Consider the following 18,314-nt stretch of genomic DNA (forward strand, 5'->3'; position numbering starts at 1 on the left):
GCAGCAATTGTTGCTCGCAATGTCCCACTAATGAATGAAGAACAAAGAACCATTTGACGGCATGACAAGGTGGATGGAGGCAGAACAGCTCATTCAGTATTTAAACTGCCACTAAATATCCAAAATAACCCAGACGCGGTGTGCAATGTAAAAAAAAATTATCATCTATGGCAACTGTGCTGAAAATTAAAAAAATTCGCTTGAGGCGTTGAACAGGACATTGAAAAATATAAAAAAAAACAACGACAGACTATTTGGCGGCACTCTGTCACTCCTTTTAGGTGAGTCCTGACAAAAACTTCCAGCTATTCCGCGTTTAACGTACGCTGATGAGATCAACCCGTGCTTAAAATAATAGCAGATAAATCATGAGTGGCTGTCAAAAATAGCAATTTTAGCAGCAAAAAATGTTGATGTCAACTTATTAAATCTTAAGATACAAAATTTGTTACCAGGAGACTTTGTGTCATACAAATCTATTGATACAGTTTGTGATGCTACCGAAGTTGTAAATTATCCAACTGAGTTTTTGAACCGTACGAACATTTTGATCAATTATGTTCAAAGTCCTCTCCCTTCAAATGTCAAACCATTACATTCATCTTCATTTTTAAATAATAATTTTATTGTAATAATGGCAATAGTAATGTTTTTTTTACAAATGGCACATATGTAAAAAGGCATGGTGGCGCGAGCGTGGTGCCTGATGATCTCCTATCGTTCCCCTTTAATGGTTTACAATAATATAACAAAACACGTTCCACAGCCGGGTTAGCTAGTGATTTTATAAAATTTCGTATCATCAGCGTAAAGGGATATTTGAAAAGGTTTAATGACCATTGTAATGTCATTAGCTGTAAGGATAATGAAAACAGGGCCTAAGTGACTACCTTAGGGTGTACCAGAAGTGAATAGAATAGGATAGAAACGAGTGGATCTAAATCCGATGTATTATTCACTATTTTCAATAAAATAAGTAATCAATTTTAGGAAAATAGATAGAAATAGAATAGAAACCTAATTCGTTGAAGTCAGTGGTGGAGACTATATCAACTATATTCCCATTTTGTAAAGCTCCTAGAGTGAATAAATCAAACTCTACAAAATTTGGTGATATATCTTTTTTTTAGAAGCCGTGCTATGTTGGACCAGTTAGATATCAGCAACTGAAGCCCTAAAGTTAATATAGAATGCGATTTCTGAACTCCAACTATGCCGCATGACGTTCCAAAATAAACGGTTCAATGTAACAATGGGTAACAACTCATCTGAGCCATTCCAGACATGTTCAGCCAGGTCTTCACAATTGCTTAGTTATGCCGATGACATCGACATAATCTAAAAGCATTCATAACTATAGATAATCAGGTGAAGCGCATTGGGCTTAAAGTGAATGAGCACAAACAAAGTAAAGGCTATCAAAAAAACAAGTCTCAACTGTCCAACGCCTAGGACAAAATGTTACTGTTGTTGGTAAAGTTTTTCGAGGTACTCGGAAAAATATCAATTCTATGAAAGACATCCGACAACATCGACAACTTCGGTTTGGGTTTAAAACTCCTTTCTCAAAAAACAAAATGCACGTTATACAAAACTTTAACTAGATCACACCTGCTCTACGGCTGGCGGCCGGCGGCGCCGAGTGCTGGATGATAAAAAAAGAAAAAAATCTGAAATTTGAAAACCAAAAATTTAAAACCAAAAATTTCAGAAAATCCAAAATCGCAAAACCCCAAATTCAAGAAAATCCATAGCTCAAGAACCAGTAGATTCAAATAAATTGTGTTATACAGATAATAATGCAGAAAGATGCAGAAAAGACTCTCACAAAAATTGAGTGGGTTGTTTTTTTTTTTTTGACATAGCCATTTAAACATAGGTGAAAATTTTGGTTAACCGAAATTATCTCACGAACCACTAACGCTAGGGACTTGAGTTAAATGCGTATTATATACTGTAACGTGATACCAAACAAATAAATTTTTGGAAAAAATTCCATTCAATTTTTTTTTATAAAACAAAAAGACTGAAAAAAAATATTTGTCACATGGAAATTTTTATGAACAAAAAATGATTTTATCTCCACAACAATTTATTGCACGGAAAAATAACATTTTTAGCATCTGGTGAAATTTTGAGAAAAAACAAATTGACAGTTTTTTTTAATAAAAAATAAAAATCTAAAAAAAAATCACTCAAAGTTGGTAAAAATTGAACTTCGACTCAAATATTTTTTTCCAAAACTTGAGATTATGGCTTCAAACTTATTCTATCTTATAAGAAACATTGGTTTTAACATTCGGTAACATCTTGAGAAAAATCAATCCGACAGTTTTTTTACAAAAAATAAAAACCTAAAAAAACAATTCTAAAACTTGGTAAAAATTTACTTTCGACTCAAATATCTTTTCAAAAATTAAAAATATTATCTTCAAACTTATTTTATTTCATAGAAAATATTGTTTTCGATATTCATTAGTTTGTTTTTATAAAAATTCAATTCAACCTTTTATAATACCTTCATCGATTCCTTCAGTTTAAAAACTTGCTGCAACCCTCCGATTCCAAGCAGAAGGAAGCTAACAATGATCAATTCACAGATATAAAAAATGTTATTTGAATGCGTTCAAAAAATGTAATAAACCGAAATACAGAACATCCATTTGCATGTTCGAAAATCCAATTCACAATAACGAATTGTGGAACACCCAAATTCACTTTCGCAAAGTGTATTCGCAATGAGTGAAATGCAGAACATGGGCATATGTGTTATTTTCAACACGTCTTTAAGTAACTCACTGTTTCCTTTTATCTGGAAGAGCTCCTGCATAATACAAGTACACAAAAAAGGTCCTAAAAACGAAATAGTGAACTTTCGACCTATTCCTAAACTATCTGTGATACCTTAACTATTTGGGTTCTTTCTTTTCACTGTAGTTCAATTATCTGTGATAACCAGCACTGTTTCAGTTTACATCCTTTTGTTTAGATGTGTTTGAAAAACGTGGACAAGTAGATTTTATCTTTACTGATTTCAGCAAAGCCTCTGACAAATTGTGTCATAAAACATTACTTTCAAAACTATCGCAGCAAGGTTTTAACGACTGTTTCATAAACTGGATCTCCTCATATTTGCATGATAGACGTTAAGTCTTAAATTTAGTAAAGAGTGTTCAAGTCCATTTGTTGTGAATTCTGGTGTCCCCCATGGTAGTCACCTTGGTCCTATTCTATTTGTTTTATTTATAAATGACTTGGTTTCGATCATACAAAGTTCGTCTGCCCTAATATATGGTGATGACTGACTGTCTCCTCTTGCAATAAGACTTAATATTATTGAGGGAATGTTGCAATAATAATCGTCTTGTTTTAAATGTTGAAAAATGTAAAACCATGAGTTTTACACGCAACAAAGTTCCAATCGTTTTTAGTCACATGTTTGATTCTTGTCCTTTAAGTAGAGTATATGTATTTTAGTTTAGTTTAGTTTAGTTTATTGGTAATTGTTACTAACACATTAAGATAAATCTTATAAGGTAGTGAAAGTTTATGAATAAATAATATATGATAACATTTTAAATAATAAGTTACAATTATATATAATATAGAAGTGATTTTAAATAACCAAAGAAGGAAAGTATAATAAAAATAAATAATAATATGTACGTCTATGAACAAAAGAAAAAAAACTTTAGGCAAAGAACTTTATAGTATCTTTACTTTTGGTAATTATATAAAAAAGTAGAAGAAATATAAAAAAAAGAAGGAAAAAAAGAAGGAAATAGAGAATTAGAAGTGAGATGTCTGTAAAAGATAGGCTAGTCGTTTTGATTAGAAATAAAATCATGTAAACTTTTTTGAAATTTTTGTATGTCACTAAGTTCTCGCAAGTAAGGTGGGAGTGAGTTCCAAAGGCGGCATGCATTGATGAAAAATTGTCTCTCAGATGTAAGACACGTAAAACAAGGATGAATTAAATAAGTTGATCTGTTTGATACCGAAAACCGAAGTTGTTCATAAAGATATGTTGGTTTTCCCATAGTTATAATTTTGAAAAGTAGAATCAATGTTCGGAATTTGATGAAGTTATCGAAAGACATTTTTGAAAAGCTTCGTCTCAGATGGGAAACATGGTCATATCTTTTTAATCCATAAATATATCGTATTACACTATTAAAGGCTACTTTTAATTTGTTTTTGCTATAGAAATCACAATTGTGATAGATTTCACATCCGTAGTTTAAGATTGGTAAAACCAAAGACTTAGCAAGTAGAGTTCGTGTTTTAATCGGTGTAAAGCCTTGAACAGTCCATAATGTTCTTAAAGTGCCATATGCTTTTCCTACTAATGAGTTTATATGGTCATTCCATGTAAGAGTCCTATTAAAAACCACACCAAGGTTCCTAGAAGTGTTTACAAATTCTAATATAGTACCATTTAGCATGATTGAGGGAAAATTTGACAAATCAAGTTCTTTTTTGGATATTACAAGGCATTTGCATTTGTTTGGGTTAAGAGACAAACCGTTATTAGCTGCTCAATTTGAGATCCGCTCGAGATCCTGATTGATATCAAAAGCACAGTTTTCGATAAGGCCTAGTGAACAACTTCTATAGATTTGAATGTCATCTACATAAAAGTGCTTTGAAGGGTCGGGAATAAGAGAAGCGATTTCGTTTATATACAGCGAGAATAGCAGGGGTGATAAAATAGAACCTTGGGGAACACCTTTAAGTAAAGGTAGGTACTCAGACAGACTATCATTCAAATAAACGGCTTGTTTTCTGTTGCTAAGATAAGAAAAAAGTAATTTTATTGCATCTAAAGATACGTTAAACTCCCAACGCAGCTTATTCATCAGCACGGTATGGTTCACCAATCACCATGTCACAAGCTTTGGAGAAGTCAAGAAGAACTAAATACGTTACGTTATCCTTATCCAATTCGGTCCTTATGTCTTCAATGACTTTAAGAAGTGCAGTTGTGCAGCTGTGTTGAACGCGAAAACCTGACTGAATTGGTACCAAATAATTGTTGCGGGTTATATAGCCGTTCAGTTGTTTTTGCATAATGCGTTCACAAAATTTAGACAAGAATGGAAATTGGTCTAAAGTCCTCGCAAAGTGAGTTTTTGGGAATAGGAAATATTTTACCCATCTTCCATTTCTGAGAAAAAATTCCTGTTGTAAGAACTGTGTTGATAATATGGGTAATATAGGGTAAAAGCATTGTGCAAAATTGATTTCAAAAATACAGGATTTAATTCATCAATTCCTTCAGCAGTGGATTTTATTGACAGAAAACTTTCCGCAACATCTAGTTTGCTCACTCCTGAAAAGCTAAATGCAGGGTCTATCAAAGGAAATGTTGAATCAGTGGATAGTTGAGTTGACATTACATAGTTTGGAGTAGATAAAAATATACGATTAAGTTCGTTTTTATCAATATTGTTTAGATTGTTTTGTCGTTGTTTACCAATTGCAAGCTTTCGAAGATTTTCCCACAGTTTTTAACCATCACCATTAACGTTGAGTGGGCTAGAGAAAAATTGTTCTTTGGCGTTTCTAATTTCTAGGACAACTTTATTACGTAGGGTCTTATAAGTTCTCTGATGTTCTTCCACCCGGAAAACTATCCAGCTTCTATAAGTTCGATCTCGTTGGTCCATTATTTGTTTAATTCTTTCACTAAGCTAGGGCTTCGATTCACATTTAAACTTTTTTGTTTTCAAGGGCACGTGGCAGTTAAACAGCGTTCTTAAATTTTCATTTAGAAATTCCACTTGGTCATTTGCCGAAGGCAGATGATAAATATTATCCCAAAAAATTGAACGAATATGTTCTTGAAGTGCTGACATGTTAACGTTTTTATAGTCCCTATATTTTATGATATTATTGTCGGAAGTAGTTTTAGTACAGAAGTCATAAGTCAGAAAAATCAGGTCGTGTTTGGAAAAAACTGGAGCTGAGAGTTGATTATAAGAAACAACCCTATCTTTTTCTGACTTAGATCCTAAACTACCATTCAAACAACTTCATAGTTAAAAAAGAAAATAGAGTTCTGGGTTTTATTAAGAGATTTGGCCGTGATTTCCGTGATCCATATGTTTTAAAATTACTTTTTGTTTTATTTGTTATACCGGTCCTGGAATATGCTTGCACAGTATGGTCACCTTACTACGCCGTACACGTCTGGAAGACTGGAAGTCATTAAGAATACATTTTTGCTTTTTTGTCTACGATCCCTTCCGTAGTTTCATGATATTCATACATTAGCGCCTAATTCACAGAATCTTTCTCTCATAAATCTTCTATCTTTGACAAATTAAAGGATGTACTTTGTTGGAAAAATAAACGGACTAATTTCATTACCATCAATTTTTGGTAGTTAAAACTTTAGTTTTAGTCGCTCAAATATAAAACTTCAGAAACCATTGAATACTAATTTTAGTAGATCAAACTATTGAAATCTATAGTAAACTTTACTCTTGTATTAATTCACCAAATGATAACATAAAAAGTATAAATTGCAAATTAATATTTTTCAATAGTCTAGTTTAAGTTTTTAGATATTAAGTACCTATGTATATATTAAGAATTGTTAACGTTAGTATTTAACGAATTATAAATAAACAAATTTTAAAAGAATTTCGGTATAAAAATTTCTAAAAATATCTCATAATTGAGAAAACTATAAAAATATATAATAGTTAGTTTCTTGGGAAATATCATTTTACACTCATAACTCCATTCTATTCGCTTAGTTTCTACCCGCGACAACTTAAGTGGACCTCTGATAATTACAGTTCTTCCTTTTTAATAGCTTGGGGCATAGGTAGCTAAATGCAGAAAATGCAATTAATTTATTATGAAATATGAAGTTAAAAAATAAAACACGATGCACATTTTCCTCTATTTCAAAGTATATCCTCCTCATATTTTAACTCTATAATTTACTATTCAACGACCATGTCACTGCTGTAAAATGTTGGCAACATCAACACGTGTGCATATAAATTTATCTAATCGAAGTCAAACGGAGTGACAACAATTGTCTTGAATATCTCTTTTTTAAATCAACCATTTCCGATGTCCTTGAATTCATTTTCACTACGTTCGAACAAAAAAAATCTAATCAACTTAATTACTTTGTAATCAAATCGATAATAGATACAATTAAAAATACTTTTGCATAATATCTCGATATATAGAACTTACCAAACTCTTATAAGACTGTGTTGTTTTATTTAAAAAAGAAAACAAGGATTCAACAGGATCTATTGCAGAATATTTCAATGTTCTAGGTAACCTCTTCACCAGTTGCACATTCGTATTCGCTGCACTTAATCGTCATTTATATGATACGACGATTAATTTGTTTTTGTCGAAAAAAGTAGTATTTACTGTTTATAAGTCATGACACGAACCTTTCAAAAATGTATTCAAAAACTTGTCGAAATTAAACTGTCGAAAACATAAAGAAAAAATTAAACTATCAAATTTTCCTCTTGCTCAGAAAAACAAAAAACAAATAACTTTATTTTTATTTTTTAATCAACGTTAATATTCTTATTTGTTTGTTTAAACAATTTAAATCACTTTTTTTTGTTAAATCAACACAAGTTATTTTCAGAATTTCAAGGGCAAAAGTGTCAAAATTACATAATAATTCAGCAAATTCGTTATTTCAAACACCACCGATCTTATTACACAATTATCTCAAAAAGTTGACCCGTGTTTCTTCAATATTATTTTAAACTTTTGTGTATTTATATTTTTATTTTTTGATTAGCTAGAATTATGTTCATATGTAGAGAAAATTAATTGAACAAAATTTTCCACCCTTAAGACACTCTGAGAGTCAACGGCGGCGCGCGGAGGAAGAAAAGCACTTTTCACTTTTCCGTGCGTTTTATTCAAAAGTTTAACCGACACTGCAGTCCATTCTTAACAGTATCCTAACATTACACCTGATGATGATGTACTAAAGAAAAACCGAAGCATATGAAAGAAAATTTTGCAATAGAAAATTCCCAGAAGGAAATTTTCCTCTGCATGCAGCAGCAGTAGAAGCAGTGCAGCAATGCAGCAGCAGCAGAAGCATCCTACGACAAAAACAAATTAAATAAATGTCATTGCGAATGCGACAAACTTTTAGACATCGAGATTTTGGTTAAAATTAAAAATAAATATAAACAACAAAAATATGTATTTTCTTTTTTTGGCTTGAAAAACTATAAACAATTGTTTAAGTTCGTCTGTGTTTTGGGATATATTTTTGTTAATGAAACATTAAAACAACAGCGACGCTGCTGGCTGTGGCAGCAGAGGGTCGGTTGTTTGTTGCTACTTTTGTTTTTTAATTATTATTATTGTCATCCAAATCAACATCATCATCATGACATTGAATTTCCGAATATATAGAGAAACAGTATCTTGGCAAATAAACTAAAACAAATGAGTGAAATCGAAGAAAAAAAAACTATTTCGGCAAAAATTGTTTAACAATTTCGATGTAAAATTATGATAAAATATAAATAATTATACTCGTATTGTACCTAAATTAATATTGTGCAAAGTCATTTTATTTAAATGATATCATTGCGGAAATGGTTGATAGTTGGTTTGTGTTCTAATTATAGAACAACATGACATTGGACAACAATTTAGGGTAATTATTTAAACATTTAAAAGGGTATTTGCTTTAGAGGTACATTTTATTGCTATTGTTGAACTTAATACAATTGTGTTTATTCTAGGTTACTGTTTGTTGAACATTTATTGAATTTTTTAGAACAATTGAAGTAGTTTTTTTTATAAAAAATAAGAATCTTAAAAAAAAGGATGGGACCCACATTGATAACTTCCCATCCCGTCTGTTGATTTGTTTTGCTTAAAAGTTTGTAGGTTTTTGTGTTGGGTTAAAAAAATGTCTCTTGAATAATTCTTAAAAATTCAAAACTACCAACAATATTTATCATATAAAGATAGTTTAGTTTCAAAATCTAGTGTTTTTTAGTAGAAAACCAATTTTTTACCAATTTTAGTAGCATTTCTAAACTTTTTTATTTCTTATATAAACAAATACAAATTGAATACATGAAATTAATCTGAGAGACATCAAGAAATCAACATCAATTTTTACCAAATTTGCGTACTATTTCTTGTAGATTCTATTTTTTATACACAGACTGTTGGATTTTTATAAAAAAAAACAGAAACAATATTTTCTGTGAAAACCTATTTGAGTCTAAAGTAAATTCTTACCAAGTTTAAGAATTGTTTTTTTTGTTAGGTTTTTATTTTGTTTGTAAAAAAACTATCAATTCGATTTTTCTCAAATTTTTTTCCAATATTGAAAACAATATTTCTTATAAGCTAAAATTACTAAAAAGCCATATTCTTAATTTTTGAAAAGATATTTGAGTCGAAAACCAATTTTTTCTAACTTTTATTAATTTGTTTGTGTTTGTTTTTTCAAAAAACTGATTTTTTTCAAAAGTTTAATGAATGTTGACAACAATATTTCTTGTAAGTAAAAATTTGCTGGAAGCCATAATCTTAAAGTTTTGAGAAGATATTTCAGTCGAAAATCAATTTTTACCAACTTTTGTTAAATTTTCTTTTAAGTTTTTATTTTTGTAAAAAAAGCTGTCAATTCGATTTTTCTCAACTTTTTCAGAATATTGAAAACAATATGTTTTTTTAAGTTAAAATTAATTAAAAGCAATAATCTAAAATTTTGAAAAGATATTTGAGTCGAAATTCAATTTTTACCAACTTTGAGTGATGATTTGTTTAGGTTTTTATTTTTTATAAAAAAAAAACTGTCAGTTTGATTTTGCTCAAAATCTTAGCAGATGTTAAAAGCGTTATTTGTCGTTGCACAAAATTGTTTTGGAGATTAAATCATTCTGTGTTTGTAAAGTTTTGGAGATGACAATTATTTTTTTCATTTTCATTTTTTTTTATTTATAAAAAAAAAAAAGTTAATTGGATTTTTTTCAAAAATATATTTGTTTGGTATTATGTAACAATATATTATAAAACATATAATTCAAGCCTCTAGCATTTTTGGTTCGTAATACATTTAAGGTTGACCAACATTTTTACCTTTTTAGAAACTGCTATGTTAAAAAAAACACCCAAGCAATTTTCTTGAGAGCCCTTTCTGCATTTTTCTGCCTTATTATCTGTGTAACAAAATTTATTTGAAGTCGATAATCTTTTCTGTTTCTTGAGCTTTGGAAGACGAACAAAACGTCGCTAACTTACGGACGCACGCACATACATCTTTCTAAAAATCTTTATTTCGACTCTAGGTGCCTTGAAACGTCAAGAAATGTCAAAATTTTTAATTCGACAAACCGGACCCATTACTATAACTTCCTATGGGAAGTTAAAAAACGTGGCAACTATCATGACTGATTTTCTGCAACCGTTACCCGTTATTACCATGAAATTATTACGACCAGAGATATAAACGTTAAAAGTGGTATACAAATTCACTGGTTTGGCATTTGAAGTGGAAGGAATTTGAACACAATTGATCGAAATTTTGGTACAGCTGATGTTAAAATCAATACAAAAGTATTAAATTGTTTGTAAGATGTTGCCATATGTAAGAATCGATTTGAGCTAACAGATTACTTTGACTGTCAAATAATAGACAAATAATAAAACAAATAATAAGATGTAAGCTATCCTATCTTTCAAGTTGAATCAAACTGCAGAACTGCAGTATAAATTTTATTAAAATCGGTTAAGTAGTTTGCCGTGAAACGCCTTTTATGTATATATATTAATATAATAACATTAAAGAAATGCCGCTAAAGTTGACGAAAATTGGCTTTCGACTAAAAATATAGAAAATAAAAACAGATATTGACATCAAACTTATTCTTTCATATACAAAGTGTTGTTGCTTACTTTTAAAAATTAAATTGATAACTTTTTTTTACTCAAGACAGATAGCCAAACTCTATACAAACTCTGAAACAGTCCATAGCTTTCGACCATCTCTAATTGAGTAATGGAGATAGCACAACAGTTTAGTATTCACCTTTGCTGGGTGATAGCCATAAGGACATTCAAGGAAATTGTAAGGCATATGAAATCGTCAGAAATGGTAAAGTACAAACTATTTCACCACGTTTGGCTAATGTTGCCATACCAATCGCTACTTGTAAATTGTTGATAATGCAGGACGGAATGCAGAAGGCAAACACCAGGTGGAATAACATCACCACGTGTCAAGTCAAAAAATTCATCTGGCCTACGTTAGATTCAAAGCGATCTGGTGCTTTCTATATCTTTGCAAATCGCATATACTCGTAAGCTCGATAATTGGTGTCATTACTTGAAACTGTCTAATAGTAAAGCACGACACGTGGCTAGCCGTATTCTCAAATGACTTTTGCAAAAATTGAGGAAGAGAAGGAAACAGTACTTTACCTCCTCTGCACATGCCCTGCTTTAGCTCAAAAACAAAAAAAAATATCAAGGAGAATTCTTCTATAATGATGTAAACGATCTTTTTCATAGTAACATAATCAGTCTTGCACGTTTCGGCCTAAGTACGTCCTATTCCATTACGGACAGCTACTTTAACCTAACTTAACTTACATATAATAATTTTAAAATGTGCAGAAAGGACTGTTAAGTAATTATTGTATAACAGCAATTTAAAAAAAATTATAGAATGTAATATTTATAAATTTAATGAAACTTTAAAAAAAGTATTTGTCAAAACACTTTTGTACTAAGAAGAATGAAGAGGTTCGATTAATGCAGATAGAGTTGTTAGAAACATCTAATCGAAAACAAAAAAGATACTGGCGCAACATGTTAAACGATTTAGTAAAATGTCAAAACCTTTTTTAGCAATTTATTAAGCTTAAAAGATAATTTACCGAATTTTTACTCTTAAAAATTTGCTAAAGTTAAAATCACAAAATTGCTACTTTAACTCTTAACAATTTGCTTAATCCATATGACGTCTATTTAATTAGTCTAAGGAAAGCAGTGGATTGAATAGTCCAGTCTAAAGTATTAAATTGAGTATTAATAGGTCCGTTCCAGCGTTTGCTTTGTTTATTTTCAGGAACTGTCACTATTTAAACATGTTCGGATGTTAATTTAATTATATGGAAATTAGTAATTTACTATTTAGCAAAATAAAAAAAAAGGTTTAACACTTTAGAGTCAATTAATAAATTTATTAATATTTAGCAAATTGCAACTAGTTAATTTTTAAAACCTTTAAAATTTTGATTCATTAACTTATTTTATTTTGTAAATAATATTAGTGCTAATATTTAGTAATTTTTTTAAGTGAGAATATAAATTAATAATTGGCTATCAATTTGTCGGGTGTATTTTCAACACTTTGACCAAAATTACCATTCAAAGAAAACAATCGCTAATAATATTAAATTTTTAAAACATCAAAAACATTTATTGACTGTTATAAAACAACGTTAGGTTAATTACCATTATTTTAAGAACTAGAACCTCAGTCTGATTCAGTGAGAAGTAGACCATCTAATCGCTTTCGGTCTTAATCGCTTTCTTAACTTTTTAACTAACTTACTACAAAAAACGTCAGTTCTTGTTTTCTAAACAAAATTTCAAAATCAATATATTTTTAGAATAAGTCCTGGATTTTGTTATAGTTCTTAGAACTTAAATAAAGGGTATATTCTTAGGCGCCTGGTTTTCAAAATGAAATATAACGCATATAATCTAATGTTATGGTCATTAATTTAGCTTTATTATAAAAATAAAAGAGTTTTCCAAGACCTACGGCGTGAGATAATTCGCTCACCAAAAGTTTCCTTCAATAAACTGATTGTTGCGTTGCATTGGCAATAAGTTTACACAATTTTTAAACGATTTCCAGGATTTAAGTCCTTTTATTATAAAATGGCAAACAAAATGAACATAAATAAATTGACAGCTGTCAATTTACCAACTTCGAAAAAAGTATTACCAGATTGAAATGTTTAATACATTTATTTATTAAGTCGTCATCGTTCGTAACTCTTATTAACTTCCCATAGGAAGTTATTGTAATGGGTCCGATTTGTCAAATTGAAAATTTTGACATTTTTCGCCGTTTCAAGGTCCCTAGAGCCGAAATAAAAGATTTTTAGAAAGATGTCTGTGCGTGCGTGTGTACGTACGTTCGTATGTTCTCGACTTTTTTTTTCGTCCTCCATAGCTCAAGAACCAGTAGAGATATCGACTCAAATAATTTTTTGTATACAGATAAAAAAGCAGAAAGGGCATGGGTGGATTTCTTACCATAGCAGTTTAAAAAAAAGGTGTACATTTTGTTTAACCCTAAATATCTTACGAACCAAAGACGCTAGAGACTTGAATTTAATTTTATATAATATATTGTAACGTGCTATAAAACAGATATATTTTTAAAAAAAAAATCCAACTAACTGTTTTTTTATAAATAACAAAAACTGAAAAAAAAAATTTCACCTCGAAAGTTTTACAAATACAAAATGATTTCATGTCCAAAACAATTTTGTGCAACGAAAAATAAGTTTTTTAACATCTGGTAAAATTTTGAAAAAAATCAAATTAACAGTTTTTTTTATAAAAATAAAAACCTAAAAAAACATTACTCAAAGTTGGTAAAAATTGAATTTCATCTCAAATATTTTTTCAAAAATTTAAAATTATGACTTTCAACTAATTTTATCTTATAAGAAATATCAATTTCAAAATTCTGAACATTTTTTAAGAAAATCGAATTGACAGTTTAAAAAAAAAAAAACAAAAACAAATAATAAAAGTGGGTAAAAAGTCATTTTCGACTCAAATATCTTTTCGAAACTTTGGGATATTGACTTTAAACTACTTTTATCTATGAAAAAATATTGTTGTTAATATTAAATATAATTTTGAGAAAAATCGAACTGACAGTTTTTTTACAAAAAATAGAATCTTAAAAAAATTAACAAAAGTTGGTAGAAATAGATTTTCGACTCAAATATCTTTTCAAAACTTTGAGAGCATGACTTTCAGTTAACTTTAACTTCTAAGAACTATTGATTTCAACATTTGGAAAAATTTTGAATAAAATCGAATTGACAATTTGTTTACAAAAAAATAAAAACCTAACAAAAAAAAACAATACTAAAACTTGGTAAAAATTTACTTACGACTCAAAAAGCTTTTAAAAATTAAAAATATTGTCTTCAAACTTGTTTTATTTCACAGAAAATATTGTTTTAAATATCCACTAGTTTTTTTATAAAAATCCAACAGTCCGGTTTTTCATAAAAATATAAAATCCACAAAAAATATTACGCAAATTTGGTAAAAATTGATATTCGGTTTTTGATATATCTCAAATTAATTTCACCGTCCAATTTTTAAAAATTAGGAAATTGGTAAAAAAAAATGTTCGACTAAAAACCCATTTACCAAAACTAGATTTTTAAACTAAACTATTTCCTTATATGAACAATATTGTTTTTATATATAATGTTTGTATAATTGGGCTTTAATGATCATAATTCTTGATGCAATTAATACAAAACTAATTCATCTTCTGTTACCCGACTTTGTAAGAATAATTCAACTAACAACTTTCTTAACAAAACCCGAAAACCTACAAACTTTTTAAGCAAGACAAATTGACAGACGGGATGGGAAGTTATCAGAGTGGGTCGCATCCTAGCATCTTTATATAAATACATTTATGATCTTTACGTATTATTCACTAAGATGACATATTTTGGTTATGAATTTCTCTTTTTATTTTTGTATATTTTCCAAAAATAATTTAACTATAGTAAACAAAAATAAATTTCAATCAATTTTCACTTAATTTTTGTAAGTAAAAACATTGCAAAAATAAATATCAACAAAATAATAATACATTTTAATAACTAAAAAGAAACACTTAAATCTCGTTCAAGTTCATAATAATAATTCTTCATAATGCCCTGTCATTTCTATTTCTTCGAAACAGCCTTGCTAAAAGTCCAAGGTCTCTATTCGTCTAGCATTGCACGAGACGGGACAGTTGTTGCATCTTCTGATCTATCAGGTTATTACAATATTATATTATAGTGTATGCCTTATAACCAAGAGTATATCAAAATGTAGCCAAACACATGATTTTCGAATGAAAAATAAAGATTGTGAAGTCTGCAAAACAAGACTCCTGACAAAATCTCTAAGAACTCAGAAAAAACACTTTAGCGCATAGCATAGGGCACCTTGCCAAACAAATAACTAACCATGTTTTTGTTTTTGTATTTAGTTTTAATTGAACAAGTTGGATGAAAAATAGAAACAAAATTATATTTTTGCAGCATGTGTCTGCCTTTGGACCGTAATTAATTAGATTATCAGTTGAGTGGCTGTTAGTGACAAAAGTGGCTTAATCGTAAAGAAAGGGTCTCTTTTTATTCCTACGAGCAGTAGTGGATTTGATTTACTTTTGAGATTCATTGATCAATATCATTTAAAATTTGTGTTTAGATTCTTTGAAATACATATTTTTGTTTAAAGAAAATTGTAGTAATTATTGAAATACCCTTTTTGAATTTTGAGAAACTTTGAAGCTTTATTACAAGTTCAATCAATTGCCATTTTTATGTAGAAGAACTAAAGACTAACACATAATGAAGACGTTTTAAAAATTAACAAATTTTAAACTGAATTTTGAGGCTTTTTGAAATCCATAAACTCTGTTATGGATTTTAGAAAGCCTCAAAACGGCTTACGTACATAAGCATAATTCTACACCAACAAAAAAACACTCTTACTGGAGGTTTACTGACCCAAACGCTCTGAAGATTAGGACATTGAAGTCATCTATTTAAAACGTAAAGAAATTGATTAGGGATAACTTTAGATTAAATATTAATTTTTACTGTGACAAGAAAATTCGGACCCGTAATTCTATCGGCCCGAGTATTTTTCCGATCTTCAGCAGTAATGATCATAATGACCTTCCATGGCTTAAGCTTCAGAGGACGACAGAGAAAAGAGAGACATACTTCTAACAGCTGTCACAGATCCCAAACACGCCTTTTTGGACAATGACATTTTTGCTGTCTCGAAGATCCGCAGGAGAAGGCGTGTATTTAACAAAATCATCCCAGGTAATCAAAACCAAATCTAAGCTTGCTCCTGATATCCAGCAAACAAATCTAAAAGGCAATGTACGGGTGCTTGTCTGGTTGACTTGGAGAAGCAACCGATACTGTATGATGGTAACAGCGCTTGCATATAAAGCCAACCATACTAGGAAAAAGTAAACCACTGTTTTATATGCTCTATGAAATGATTATGGCAGTCGGTTTGTTGTCAAAAGTGAACTTAACTTTTACCAAAATCTTTAATATTAAAATTACCTCCAGCATTGACCAGTTAAATCGCCGATATTGATCAGCATTTACCCCAGCGATCTGATAACTAACTCAGACAATTGCATACGCCGACGACCTAATTGTCCCCAAAAATTGAGATTATTAGGACACTTTTACAGCGTGAATCTGATGTCAAAAAATCAATTTTAAGACATGCGAAACTGTTCTGTTCAGGACTCCGTTGGAGCATCAAGGGATAAGAGAAAAAAGTGGAAAAATTTAGTGATCGTGGAACAAATCGATAGCCATAAGCTAATGACAGTGTAGTAGTAACGTGCTAAGGCATGTAAAAGCTGTTCACGGAGTAGGCAATGATAATGGTGAGAGGTTCATTGACTTCTGCAACGCCAATAGCCTTGTGATTGGTGGCACTATCTTTCACAAAATTAGCTGGGTGTCGACGGACAGCCAAGCGTCTTCCAACCAAATTGACCACTTCGCGATTAGTCGACGCTTTAGAAGACGTCTCTTGGATGTACGAAACAGAAGAGGCACCGATATGGGACTTGCCAGTGACCACCACTTAATGATAGCTACCCTAAGATTGCGTACAGCTACAGTTCGAAGATCCAAAGGAATAACACGAACCCCAAATTCAACATCGCTAGACTAAAGGATCCCAAGACAACAATTCAGTACATGACGAAATCGAACACCATTGGAATGCTGTGAAAAATGTTTTCATTTCAGGTGCTGACAGAATAGTCGGTCGGAAAGAAGGAAACAAAAGCACTTGGCTTTCAGAAGAATCTTGGGTAAGGATCAACAATCGTAAAAATTTAAGGGATCGAATAACTGCTGCATAAGGGTAAGAAAGAAATGAGCTGGAGTCCTCGTACGACATGAACGAGAGAGAGAGGTTCACCGCAGTGTGCGCCGTGACAAGCGTAAGTACATCAACGAAATGGCGCAAGAAGCAGAAGATGCTTTAAACAGGTTCGGCAGCAGAACCGTTTACAGAATAACCAAAGTTCGGTGGATGCGCAAGTCAGAAGGTGGAAAGAACACTTTTCCTCGGTTTTAAACCGAGTGTTTGCAAACAATGTGCAGCCGATACCTTCTGAAGCGCCTGAAGAAACTAATCCCCGAATCCGCACCGCACCTCCCTGTAAAGATGAGATCGTTGCAGCAATTAAAGCACTTAAAAATAACAAAGCGGTAGGGCTTACTACCCCAGTAACGTGTACCACAACCATTCGCGTTTAAGCAGCTCCATCCATGTGTCCAATAGGACCTGTTGTTATTTTTCTAGTTTTTAAGTAATTTTAAGTAGCATAACAGATTTGGGTTAGATCTTGGTTTAGTATAAGTGGTTTGGGTAGTTTTAATAAATTTTAAGTTTAAAATAAGATAAATAAAAATAAAGTCTAGGACACCGAGTTTTGTTTATAAATTATCTTTGTTTTAGACTAAGTTAATTTTAGTTGTTATTAAGATTGGCCGAAAGGCATGAGTTATAAGATAATGTATTAACCTAGGGCTCTCGGTAGTTATTTGTTAAGTTTTTGTTAGTTATAATAAAAAAACAAAACAAAATTCTTGCTTTAAAAATATCTTCAATATAAATCCGGCACTGCATACGAGAATTTGCTAAACACTTTTGATTTCATTAAATATTTGACTTGCATTTGCTTGGGCCTTGATTTTGAAATATTTTGATTTTTTACTTTATTTTAATCTGTTCCGCCTTGAAAACGTCTTATTAGTAGATATTTAACTTAAGGTTTTTGCTAATGCCTACTCCTACAGTAAGTTTTGACGTTCCTTTAAATTAACCTAGATAATGTAACAGTGTGATTTTTTGGCATTGGGCAGTGGACTACTAAAGGAGCTTAAAAATAAGCCAAATTTTAATATCTAATTGGAAAGCTGCCAACAAATTTTAACTTTAAAACTTTTTAAAAAAGTCGA

General features: G+C 30.6%; 1 protein-coding gene across 2 annotated transcripts in view; it reads right to left on the reverse strand.

The window, feature by feature from the left end:
* LOC129938570 (synaptic vesicle glycoprotein 2B-like) overlaps positions 1 to 18,314 on the reverse strand; it is an 83,125-nt gene that overhangs the window by 60,212 nt on the left and 4,599 nt on the right. Inside the window, exon 1 of one of the 2 annotated variants that reach the window (XM_056046208.1) lies at positions 7,219 to 8,037. The exons of the other annotated variant lie outside the window; for it this stretch is intronic. The gene's annotated coding sequence lies outside the window, so the exon portion shown is untranslated. Of the gene's footprint in view, positions 1 to 7,218; positions 8,038 to 18,314 lie in introns of those variants that run through there. 2 annotated transcript variants of the gene reach the window in all.

This window comes from Eupeodes corollae, chromosome 1 (assembly GCF_945859685.1).
Source record: "Eupeodes corollae chromosome 1, idEupCoro1.1, whole genome shotgun sequence".
NCBI classification, from domain to species: Eukaryota; Metazoa; Arthropoda; class Insecta; order Diptera; family Syrphidae; genus Eupeodes; species Eupeodes corollae.